Here is a 12517-nt window from a genome sequence, read left to right as displayed (position 1 = left end):
TAATGTCAAAGAATAAACTTTACACTGTACTGTCATGTATGTATGTGATTTCCTATTCAGTGGGACAGAGGATAGTGATCTTCAGTTGAGTTCTGTTTTGTCTTGACTGCAAAGTGGGTTAATACTTATTACCTAGCTATCCCTCTGGAAGGTTGAAGGTGATTGAAGCAGAAATTCAGGGTGGATTACTTAGAGAAAAATACTACTTCAAACTTTTTTTTTTTTTTCCTAAGGAAATGTGTCTAGAGGAAAAATTGGAATTACTTGTCTTAGGAAATTTGTAATTACAGGATCATGTCCAGTAGGTGTTTGGAATACTTATTTCTTTCTGATTCTTAACAGGATAACTTTTATATAGTATCAGCATCATTTTATTTGTTTGTAGTCATTAGATTTTTACATCATTGACCTAATTCAGTATTATTTGATCTGTCTTGCTCTTCGTGTGCATATAACCATTAAGACCAGCAGGGGAGCCCATCAGAATTCTTCAAGATCCTAATGATTCATTTTATAAACATCACCATTCAGTGTGAATCTGGAGATGTGTTTACCAAGTAATTCAGTTTCATGAGGATTGTCTGTTGAACATGTTTGCACAGAAATAGGATTCTTGGGAGAATGTTTATTTTTATTGTTTCCATTCTAGCTATAAAGATAAGGGCAGAAAATCTCATTCATTTAAATCATCTCATACTTTTTTGAAATAATTTGCTGTAATTTTCTCTAAATGAGCCTTTTAAAGCAGGTGTTTTGCATGCTCTTGTGTATTAGTTTGTTTCAGCTCTGAGTGAATTTATTCAGAAATGTATCTGCTTCCTTCTAGTGAGAGAAGCAGAAATAAAGCTGCAGATATTTGATGAGTCCCAGGCAAAAGTAAAAGGATGAGCAATAGTCAGTGTCCCCTGGTTTTTGTGATCACACATATGGCCACAAAAAGGAGTGAGCAGAAGGATCATCAATATTGTGTATGTGCCATTGCACTACCTATACTTGCCAGGCAGGTGGAATTTGATCTTGCTCTTCCTCCACTCTTTGTACCTAATTCAAAGCATTCAGATTGTTTTATATGTTCACATTTTCACAAACTGCCTCCAGTGATTATATTAAAATGTCAACTAGCAGGGGGAAGGGGAAAAAAAACAAACCTATCATCCTATGCTTCATCTTGAGCACCTCAGATTGTATCCAATGATCCTAAAATAAACTTTCTAGTTATGACATCTGGCTTGCAACCAAAGCGGGTGTTTTTCCTGTGCCTGAAATAAATGAAGATTAATTTATTTGATCAAAGTCATTTGGTGCCCTAATTTGGAAGAATACCTAATGAATTTCTTTCATTTTGTTTTCCCTAACAGTAACTTCCACAAGACAGAGTTGTGAGGATGGGAGAGGAAACTGTGTAATGTTACAACTATCACTAAATGGGTATCCAGTATGTCCTCCCTGGCCAAAGCCTGGGAAAACTGGTAAGGCTGCCACACACAGCTGAATTTCCTGCCCCATGGTCATTACCTTTCACAAAACTGTCTGAAGCCAGTGTTGTTTCTTTAGCTCTGCTACTGTTACTTCTGCTATTTTGATAAAACTAGCATGGATATGTCTGCCCTACTGGGGAAAGATGTTAATTGTATGAAGGGGCACACTACCCTTTTTCTGCTGTGCCCTCTGATTAAGCCATTCTGGTTTGTAGCCTGTGCACAGAATCATAGAATCACAGAATCACAGAATGGCCTGGGTTGGAAGGGACCTCAAGGATCATGAATCTCCAACCCCCTGCCACATGCAGGGCCACCAACCTCCTCATTTAATGCTAGACCAGGCTGCCCACGGCCCCATCCAACCTGGTCTTGAACACTTCCAGGGACAGGGGATCCACAACCTCTCTGGGCAGCCTGTTCCAACACTTCACCACTCTCTCTGTAAAGATCTTCCAACCTAAATCTTCCCTCCCTCAACTTAAAATCATTTCCCTTGTCCTGCTGTTATCTACCCTGTTTGTAGGCTCCCTTTAGGTACTGAAAGGTTGCAGTGAGGTCACCCCGTAGCCTTCTTTTCTCCAGGCTGAACAAGCCCAGCTCCCTTAGCCTGTCTTCGTAGGGGAGGTGCTGCAGTCCCCTGATCATCTGCCATCAGTACTGTCATGGTTTATGATTTTTGGTTATCAGTATTCCACATCATAACATCATGTAGTGCACTGGGAGTTAAGGTGTTAATGCTCCAGTTCTGGGCACCTGTCTGGAAGAGAAGAGGAACTACATACCCCAGGGGGCTTTGCAGTCAGAGAGGAGATATAACCCCTGGCAAAGTCACCTGATGTGCTCTTCTTCGTCAGGCTCTCATCTCTTCTGCTCAACCAGACTGCGCACCTCACCTCAGCATTATGGTGGGGTCTATCCACCTTTCAGACACTCTTTCTCATTATATTTGTTTTATTAGCTTCAATTTTAATTATATTTTATTATAGTGCATTATCTTGCATTCCAATACCGTATTTAGTGAATTAGTTTGTTTCTCCTCAGATCGTTGCCACTGTATTTAATTATCTTGAGGTCCCTTGTTTCCCTTTTCCAGAGGCGCGGATTCATGAAATCTCTCTGCCCCACTAGTCATGGAACCAGGCCAAACCAGCCCGTAAACTGTTGACAAGTATCATCTGACATTGTAAATGGAGACTCTCAAACTATAGCACACTCATTATGAAAACTGTAGTTTAGTTTTCTTCCTTCCTTTTTTTTTTTTTTTTTTTTAACCACTAATAATTCATGCAAATTTGATTAGCAAAGAAAAAATATTTTTCTGACTATAAATATTACCAGGGCTAAAAACAATTATTTATGCATTATATGTATTATTGAAAAGAACACAACATCCTGCTCCTTCTCCGGTTGTCTTCACTGTTTTCCTGCAAAAATGATGGTGCACAGTGATAGATTCTTTTGAATTCCTTCTTCAGAAGGAAAGGGGCAGCATATGTGAATAACTGGCCTGACTGCCCAAGGCAGTCACCTATCATGTGTTAAGGAGAGCAGCATAAACTTTAAAGGGATTGACAAAGGTGATTTTTTGCCTGCAATGAATGGAGCTAGCTGTTAATAGCTTTGGTTTTATCTTGACATGGATGACTGGACAGCATTCAAAATCTCTATCTTTGAAATATGACTTCTCTGTCTGGATGGACTTCCATGTATTCTTTGAGTAGCATCTCATGAGCACTTTCTAAATGTAACTGAAAGTGGTCTCTGTGTTTCCCTTAGTTCTTTTGTGTTTCCTGTCTTTATCAATGAAAGCATTCATTATGATTCTGGTTCCTTTTATTGCAAATATAAATAAAATCTGACAAAATTGTAAGTAAATCCTTTAGTGCTGGAAGCTGATAGAATAGGGCAAAAATTAATTTTATGCATGAAAAATCTCATTAAGCAGCTTCATGGAAATAAAAGAAACTGGCATCAGAGCGCATGATGTATGCAGTTCATTACTTTGCCATTGCTGCCATTCAGCCCAGTCTATTAACACTGCTCACGTGATCTGTACTCTCCTTCACAGGATCTGTGTTGGTCTAACTATATAACACAAAGGTCAGTGCAATCTGGGGCAAAAATACCTTGCTATTCTCATATGTGTTCAGAAACTTAATAAACACCAGATGAAACAGAACAATTTTCTGAACTGTTTCTTCCCTGATGTGTAGCGTTGTCCCCTTGAGGCTACAAGGACAAGCCACGGAAGATGTAGAGAGGTCATTTAGAACTCGTGAAAACCATTAGCTAAAGTGCATGAAGCATTGCTTAGAACTAAATTATGTTTCACGAAATAAGCAAACACACAATCCCTTCAAGATGCAGTTGCAAGGTATTGGCTCCTCTTCTCAGAGCACTCCAGTTTCTAATTTTAACAGCAGAGAATGTCCTCAAGGTACAAGGGGAGATAATCAAATGAATTAAGGGATTTAAAAAGGCCAGAAGCAGCACTTGCTAATTCCACTACATTAAATGTGGAGATGCTTTTAGAAATGTGTGATTCCTTCAGCTTTGTATAAGTACAAATATTCCAGCTTCTCCTTTTGGGACAGAACCAGGTAATTTTGATTAATAACAGGCTGGCATTAATACGTTCTAATCTGTGTTTGATTTTTAAAGTTTAAACATCACCGAACCTTTCAGAATATTGGAGAATTTTTTTATATATATTAACTTAGACATAATCTCCTGTCTAAACTATACTATGACTTCCTATCAACTCTGCATTTCTATGATATATCAGTTATGGTTAATATTGCATGAAAGAATAATTGTGCCCCTTGTAATCATTATATAGATATGTACCAGACACTCTCAATAATAAAAATACACATTTCTAATGAAATAGAAAATAATAACTCAGGTTAATTGATGCAATTTATCTACTTAGTAATTTAATATAGGGTAATATGCATTCCCCTCACATGTACTATGTTACTGTGGTAATATCAGGAGGGGAGAAAATGAGCTCTCTCATGGCTCTGACTCTCAAACAGGACTGGCTTATCATGGTTCTACTGAGAAGCCATTGTCTCCACTTCTTTCTACAGGCAGATTTCTGAGGTGTTTGTGCAGATGTTCCTGAACCACTGTAGTTAACAGGACAATGTTTCAGAGTAAATTGAAGTAATTTATGTTTCTTCTTAAAATTGTCATGGTGCAGCTCTCATCAGATCCTCAGCAGAATCACCCATGGCTTAGCAGTCTCTGTCTAGAGCCTAAGGCACCTTCTAAAGCCATGTATCTTTGAAGGATGCTGTCCAGTGTTACAGCTAAGACACAGGGACACATATTAGACAGACCTTAAGTTCTGTTTTTTTCTTTTTTGCAGCCAGCACAGAAACTCTCAGCTCCAGATATGAGAAAATAATTAGTAAAGTGGTAAACAGAAATTCTTTTGCAATATGTCTGACTATCACTTTCAATATCTCTTTATCCATGACAGGTTGTGAAACCCTCTGGATTTCCCTCTTTCATAATCATGATCCTTTTTAAAACTATGCATCTACCCTATTACATGGCACATGTGCATCTACTGTTTGCCCTTTGCTATGTGAATGGCTGGAAGAGATAATCTCTTGGCTATTAGCACCTCATTAAGGTCTGCTGGGAAATCATGTAACTAGCTATATAGAACTCATTAGAGAATTAGATACTTATGTATGAGTGAAGATGGTTTTACTGTGTAGTAAAACCTAGAAATCTGCTAATGAGGGATGTAGTTGGTTCTTGAATATAAAATTCTGATAATACAGCCAAAACAAATGTGAAATCTCTACTCATATATTTTTAGGAATTCACATATTATATTGCTTGCTCTTTCTGATATTTCAGTAAGCTAATTCCTCCATCATGTTCAAATGACTCGACCAGACAAGGAAAGCATGGCAGTAATTTAACATCTTTAATTAAGAAGCACTAGACTGAGTTTGTGGTATCTTGTCACATGAGAAGAGATAGATGCTGCAGGGTTACCAGCCAGCTAAAAGAAATCAGTCAGTTGTAAGAATGATTTAAAATTTGCCTACTTAAGAGTTTCAGAATTTAGCTCATTCTGTGTACATGGATATACTTGCTTGAGAATATCTACAATATATACTGCAATTAAGGAGAAGAATCAGAAGTGAAATATATATTCCGCAAGATAAAATAAATAAATAAATAATATTCTGAGGGATTGATGGCTTTCCTAGAGACATTTCATAGATTTGCTTTTCATGCTTTTAAGCTGTGAAGAAGAGTAAATATCCTGTAGCTGGACTTTATGACTTCATTAGGCCTACCCTTTTTTCACATTTTGCCTAGATGCGGTTTTTATGTTTTGCCAGAACGGAATAGAATATATCAACCTATATTTTCTGACAAAATACATTTTATTATTTTTTATTTGCAGCCTAAAAGATGTAATAATCATCCAACTAGAGCCAGCTCGGGATAAAAGGCTCATTAAAAGCTTCTAGTACGATAACTCTTCTGTGTGAGACTGAGTTCTTGCTGAGAAAAAAACTAGTGTAGCCCCTGATACTCCTGCCACACTGTCAGAAATATCTCTTCTACTCAATGAGCCTCATGGCCTCTTGCAATCTGTGGGACCCCAATTTGTGTCTCATGTCTGAAGATGCGATTGTCACACGCGCAGCAAGATCAGCCACAGAGTGGGGAACTGTGGTGATTGCTTAGGTAAAATTAGTCTGTCTGTTCCCTTGTCAGCAGACACCACTGGTCTAGTGTTTAAATTGCACAGAGATAAATATATATCCTTTCCTTGCTCAGTCATCAGGATTCCATCAATTAATGCATGCAACAGGCCCTACCAGCTGTGACAAGGGATTACCATCATGGTATTTTCCTCCACTAGAAATATATTTACTACAAAATCTACTATTTTATTTCATACTACTATTCTATTTCATACAGACAAATATGGCCTGGAAATACTTGAGTTGCAGTTAGACCTTACATCCAAATACCTTTGTGTTCTAAGAGGGAGAGCATATAAGCATTTTGTAATAGTATGTCTGTGTAATAGTTGTAAAAGTGATGGGCAACTCAGGGAGAGTACAAAGAAGTTGTTAGGATACGCAGAGAGAAATTTAGGAAGGCAAACACAGCCTGAATTCAACCTAGCCACTGTACTACAAAAGAACAAAAAAACTTTTTTACAAATGTATTAAAAGTAAGAGGTGAGGTAAGGAGAATCTCCAGCCTTTACTCCATATGGCAGAGAACTGTCCACTGAGGATAAGGAAAAGGCTGAGACTCTCAGTGCCTTCTTTACATCTGTCTTTACAAGTCAGATCAGTTATCCTTGGGATACTCTACCTCCTGACCTGGATGCTTGGGAAGAGAAACAGAATAACCCCCACACAACTCAGGTGAAGACAGAGCCTGCTTCTTCACCTGGACAAACGGACCTGTCACAAGTTCATGGGGCCAGATGGGATCCACCAAGGATGCTGAGAGAACTTGACCAACCCGATCTCCTTCTGTGATCAAGTGACCAGCCTAGTGGATGAGGAAAGTCTGTTAACATACTCTACCTAGAGTTCAGCAAAGCTGTTTCCCACAGTATTCTCTTGGGGAAGCTGGCAGTCCTTGGCTTGGATGGGTATCCTCTTTGCTAGGTAAAGAACTATCTAGAAGGCTGGGCCAAGAAAATGGTGGTGCATGGAGGTAAATTCAGCTGACAACCGATCACAAGTGGAGTTTCTCAGGGCTTGGTACTGGGACCTGTCCTGTTTCATATCCTTATTGATGACCTGGATGAGGGAATTGAGCGTGTCCCCAGCAAGCTTGCAGATGACACCAAGTAGAAAGAAAGTGCTGATCTGACTGGGGATAGGAACGCTCTTCTGGGGAATCTGGACAGGCTGGATTACTGGGCTGAGACTACTAAGATGAAGTTCAACAAGACCAAGTTTTGGGTCCTATACTTTGGCCAAAACAACCCCAGGCACCACTATAGGCTTGGGGCAGAGTGGCTGGAAGACAGTGTGGAAGAAATACACCTGGGGATGTTGGTCAGTGTGAGGCCAAACATGAGCCAGCAGTGTGCCCACGAGGACAGAAAGGCTAAAAGAAGGTAGAGTCGCCATCTTTGAAAGTGTTCAAGAAAATAGTGGAAACTTAACATTCTGTCCATATTTTTGCTCTTATACTCTGAAGTTACCCCCCGTTCCTTGTGGGCAATACCAACCCTTATATAATCAAATTCTCAGTCTCTTGTCATGCTTATTTTCAGCCCTGGGAACTCACCACACACAAAGACAAATGAGACATATATCAAAGCTGAGAAAAAGAGCATAAAGTTTAATTCTGTTGTTGGGATCTTCAGCTGACCAAAGGATGTAGGAGAAAACTTTGTGATCTTTTAAGATCAGTGAAAATGAGATGATGTTAAAGTGTCATTCAAACATTATTTTAACTGAAATACTGAAAATTATTTCAATACATTTTCAAGACATGTCTATCTGACCACAATGCACTTGTATTGAGACATTTTCAAAGTTTAAAGCCCATATGTTAGAGAACACTCAAGTAGCATAAAGCTGACATTACACAGGTCGCTGTGGGAACTGGGCCTGTACATGGCTGACCTCCTCATTTCTGTCATTTCAGAGTGAAGAGAGTAGAATTCATGGGTTGGGATAAAGATGGCATGATAAAAAAGAAAAGGAAATTATTATTATTATTATTATTATTTACTAATGTAGTTTTTCACCATCCACTTACCAGTGCCCAGGTGCCCCAGTCAGTGGTAGTTTCTGCTCTTCACCTATCCAGGTCTCCTCAGTTTTAGAGTATTTGCATGACACCACGTGATATGGGACATCCCTTTGGCCTGTCTAGGTCAGCTGTCCTGGTTCTGTCTCCTCCCAGCTTCTTGTTCTCTCCAGCTCCTTGCTGGCAGGGCAGCACAAGGAAAATAAGAATTTGCTCTGATCAGCAACAGCTAAAACACTGGTGTGTTATCAGTGTTAACCTCATTCTAAATCCAAAACACAGGTGATTCATAGAATCATATCAGAATTATAGGATGGTATGGATTGAAAGTGACCTTTAAGATTATCTACCTCCAACTCTGCTGCTGTAGGCAGGAACACCTTCTCTACACCAGGCTGCTCAAAGCCCCATCCAGCCTAGCCTTCAATACTTCCAGAGAGAGGGCATTCACAGCCTTGCTGGGCAACTTGTTCCAGTGTCTCACCACTCTCACAGTGATGAATTTCTTCTTAATACCTAGTCTAAACCTACCCTCTTCCAGTTTAAAATCATTTCCCCTTGTCCTGCTGTTACCCGCCCTTGTAAAAGTTCCTCCCCAGTTTTGTTGTAGGTCCCCCTCAGGAACTGGAAGGCCACTATAAGTTCCCCCAGAGACTTCTCTTCTCTAGGCTGAAGAGCCCCAGCTCTCTCATAGGGGAAAAATTAAAAAATAGAAATAAAATTTTTTTAAAATTAACCCTATTTAAGCCAAAATGAGGACAAATAGTGATCTGCATGAATGCCCCTCATTACCTCTACAGGAGTGCTGGAAAAGTTATTTTAGCCACTGACATAAGACCACTCATGCCTTCAAACACTAGCCTGGGCTGGTACACGACAACCTCAGCTTCTTGCCTTCTACCCCCTGACTGAGAACAGTACCTCTGTGTGTCCCCTCCCAGGGCAGAGAGGTGCAGAAGTTGGCATCCACCTCTCCTATCCATCACCGTCCTTGTAGCACAGAATGCTGATCATTTTAGGATAATGAGTCTGAACTTGATCTGAAATGGAGAGGAACAGAAGGAGCAGCACTCACAGTTGGAATCAGCAGAGAGGCTCTTCAGGAAACTGCTACCTCAGACATAACTAGTTACTGCCTGCCTTCTGATGCTGCTGCCTGGCTGCAACAGTGTGAATTGGTTTTAACAGATGCTCACACCTCGAGTGTGAGAGCACATTTGGTGTGCTCGCAGGCATACTGTGAGTAACATGGGACTGTGACCTCATCTGCCTGCCTGTACATGCATAGCTCCAGATTGCTGGTATCATCACTTTCTGGAGCACACAGCACTCCTCACAGCCCAGCAGTCTTGTAACTCAAGCACTGCTTACTACATGTTGCTGTTTCAAATCCCAACCCCATTTGTCAGGAAAAGAGAGAAAGGTAGAAAGTATGAAGTGACAAAACTGAGAGGGGCTGGAGATCGAATGTGTCAATAGACAAACTCATCTTCTACGATGTTCCATATTCCATGAATAACTTTGCTAGGTAAGAAGGAGAAAAGCTTATTAATAGTCAGAAATTCTTTTGTACAGCAGAGTCATCAAAGAGGAACATAGTGGACTTTTAAACTCACTTTTTCTATGCACTGGTCAGGGAGCCAAATATAGCTGGCTTCTGACAACTCATGAAATTTAAACAGCAACAAAAATTTCTGTAAAAACAAATAATAACTTGTGAGCAACCTGTCAAAATCCTGCTTCTAACCAGATGTATATGAAATAAAGACAAATTAGAAATTAATTATAATTTCTTTTTCATGCCAAACTAAATAAATAGCAGTAAGGAATTAAAAAAAAATAATGAAAATTTAAATGGGGCATCATCATTTTATTAATGAAGAATCATAATGGTTACTACAGTTTCTAGCAATGTTTTGACATGTAGATTTTTTTGTAGATGTTTCAAGGCTTCAGAAAGATGGTGTAATGAAGAGTCTAGAGAAATAATCCACTGGTTTACATTGCCAGACTACACAGAATGACATACAGAGTAACCGGCCAGAAAACTGAGTGCAGAAATCTGACTGTGAGCACTCAGGCTACAGTAGTTTTTCCAGAATCTAAAAAAGCTTTTAAAACTAATGATTACTGCTGAGATGACAGAGATAACCCTCCAGAAAGAACACAAAAAACACACCAAACAAACATGGAAGTAGAAAAAATACCAAACAAACAACACTTGAATTGCAGGAAAAGGAAATACACAAACATAGGACAGAAGATAAAACTAGATTGTAGATGAAGACCTGTATTCACTATGGTGAAAAAATCCTACAGATGGCATTGTATTCAATACTTCTCTCAAGAAAAGTATTCCTCCAAAGCCTGCAGCCAAGAAAAATGAAGAGAAGGTCCTAAATCAATAAAGAAGGGAGATCAGTAACTCAGAAGACAAAAATTTTAATGTTTATGGCATAAATGTTATTCAAAAGAGTGAAAGTAAATGTTTCATAAAATTCAGGTGTTGGTTAGATACAAATGTGGTATTTAAGAAATTTGTAAAGGGCTACTAACGGTACAAGGGTACACAGATATTTGGCCTTTGCAACTTCAAGTTCTTTTCATACAAATGGTGGAGCATATGATGACATTATCTTATAGCCATTGTACAGCCTTTAAACAGAATAGCTGTGAAAAAGTATGTGGGAAGAATAAGGAATATCACTGGAAATACAAGCACTTTCAGTTGGAGAGAATAGATTCAAAAGCTTATTAACTCCAGCCTTAAGAGAGATGATCCATATGGTATCACACACAATATTAGAGAATGGCTGAGTTTGGTGGGGAACTCTGTGCCCATCTGGCCCAGCCTCTGCTCCAGCAGAGACATCCACAGCAGGATGCCCAGGACTACATCCAGGAGACTTTTGGAGATTCTCAAGAAGGAGACCTCACTGGGCAGCCTGTGCCAATTCTCCATCACTCTTCCAATAGAGAAGCATTTCTCATGCTCAAAGGGAAATTCTGTGTACCAGTTTGTGTTCCACAGCCTCTTATGCTGGCTCTGGAAACCACTGAAATGAACCTAGTTCCATCCTTTGTGTAACTTTCCTTCCCAAATTTCTATTCATTGGTAAGATTTCTCACAAACCTTCTCCTCTCCAGGCTGAGCAGTTCCATTCCTCTCATTTTTTTGTCGTAGCACAGATGTTGCAGACCCTTCATCAAGGTTGCAGACTTGTTTGTATATAAACCCCACAAAAACAGAGAGGGAGAGAAAGAGTAAGCAAGGAGGCAGGTGGAGAGAGAGTCACAGAGGCATAAGTTTGGTCAGTAGCTTGGTGACCAGTTGAAAAACTGAAGACACTTTACTTCCAAATGCCTGAAGTAGGAGAACTACCCATTGTCCATACCGATTTCTACGAAAGATACGAACAGTTTCTACTTGGTAAGGAAAATATCATTCCTTTCACTTAGGCACCAATCCTGGGTACAAAGATGGCTGAGGATGCTATATGATATCCTTCTTGCTAGGAAGAATGTCACCACAATGTTAAAAAAAAAATATGAGCAAGAGTAACATGAATTGATGGTCTGATTTATGAGATTCTGAAGAAAGAACGTGGAAATGGTATGGCAGGAATAATGACATGTTTCACTCATATCCTCACTGGTCTTTTAAAATTTGTATATTCATTACAATATATGTTAAAATGTCATTAATATTAGGCAACATTTGTATGTAGATTCCTACAGACTATGCTAAGTACTCTAAAGACTGCACACTGGCTATTGTTAACGATTCTAGGCATTATTATGATTGTGAAGCTGATATGTTGCAAAGTATCTGTTAGCTATCTTAAAATGCATGAATTTTTAAGGTAAATACTGAAAAAAACTCCAGCATAAACATGGTTAGATGATGACATCTTTCAATAATCAGCTCTACTGTCAACATTTACTTTTTGTTTTTGTTATTGTTGTATTATATGAACAAAGAGGAATATATAACTTCCCTACTGGGAATGGGACAAATGCCTGAAGAACTATGTTGTCTATACTGATTTCAATGAAAGATACTAGCAGTTTCTACTTGGTAAGGAAAATATCATTTCTTTCATTTAGACACCAGTCCTGGGTACAAAGATCACTTTGATCAAAACAATCAGATCAAAACAATCACTTTACGCAATCACCGGGGGGGGGGGGAGGGGGGTGGGAGGGGAATATATTCAAGGTGAAAAAGAAGGTTTTTATTTAACTTTCACACTGCTAGATTTACTTAAAAG

General features: G+C 39.2%; 1 long non-coding RNA gene across 1 annotated transcript in view; it reads right to left on the bottom strand.

Annotated features, from left to right (window-relative positions):
• LOC149912670 (uncharacterized) overlaps positions 1-9328 on the bottom strand; it is a 38094-nt gene extending 28766 nt beyond the window's left edge. Inside the window, exons 1-2 of the long non-coding RNA XR_016462295.1 lie at positions 9168-9328; positions 8256-8426 (exon numbers count right to left, since the gene is read on the bottom strand). This is a non-coding gene — a long non-coding RNA (uncharacterized LOC149912670). The remainder of the gene's footprint in view (positions 1-8255; positions 8427-9167) is intronic.
• Between the last annotated feature and the right edge of the window lie 3189 nt (positions 9329-12517).

Source organism: Phasianus colchicus, chromosome Z, assembly GCF_987193195.1.
Source record: "Phasianus colchicus chromosome Z, bPhaCol1.hap1.1, whole genome shotgun sequence".
In the NCBI taxonomy this organism is placed as follows: domain Eukaryota; kingdom Metazoa; phylum Chordata; class Aves; order Galliformes; family Phasianidae; genus Phasianus; species Phasianus colchicus.
This window is presented reverse-complemented; position numbering and strand designations above follow the sequence as displayed.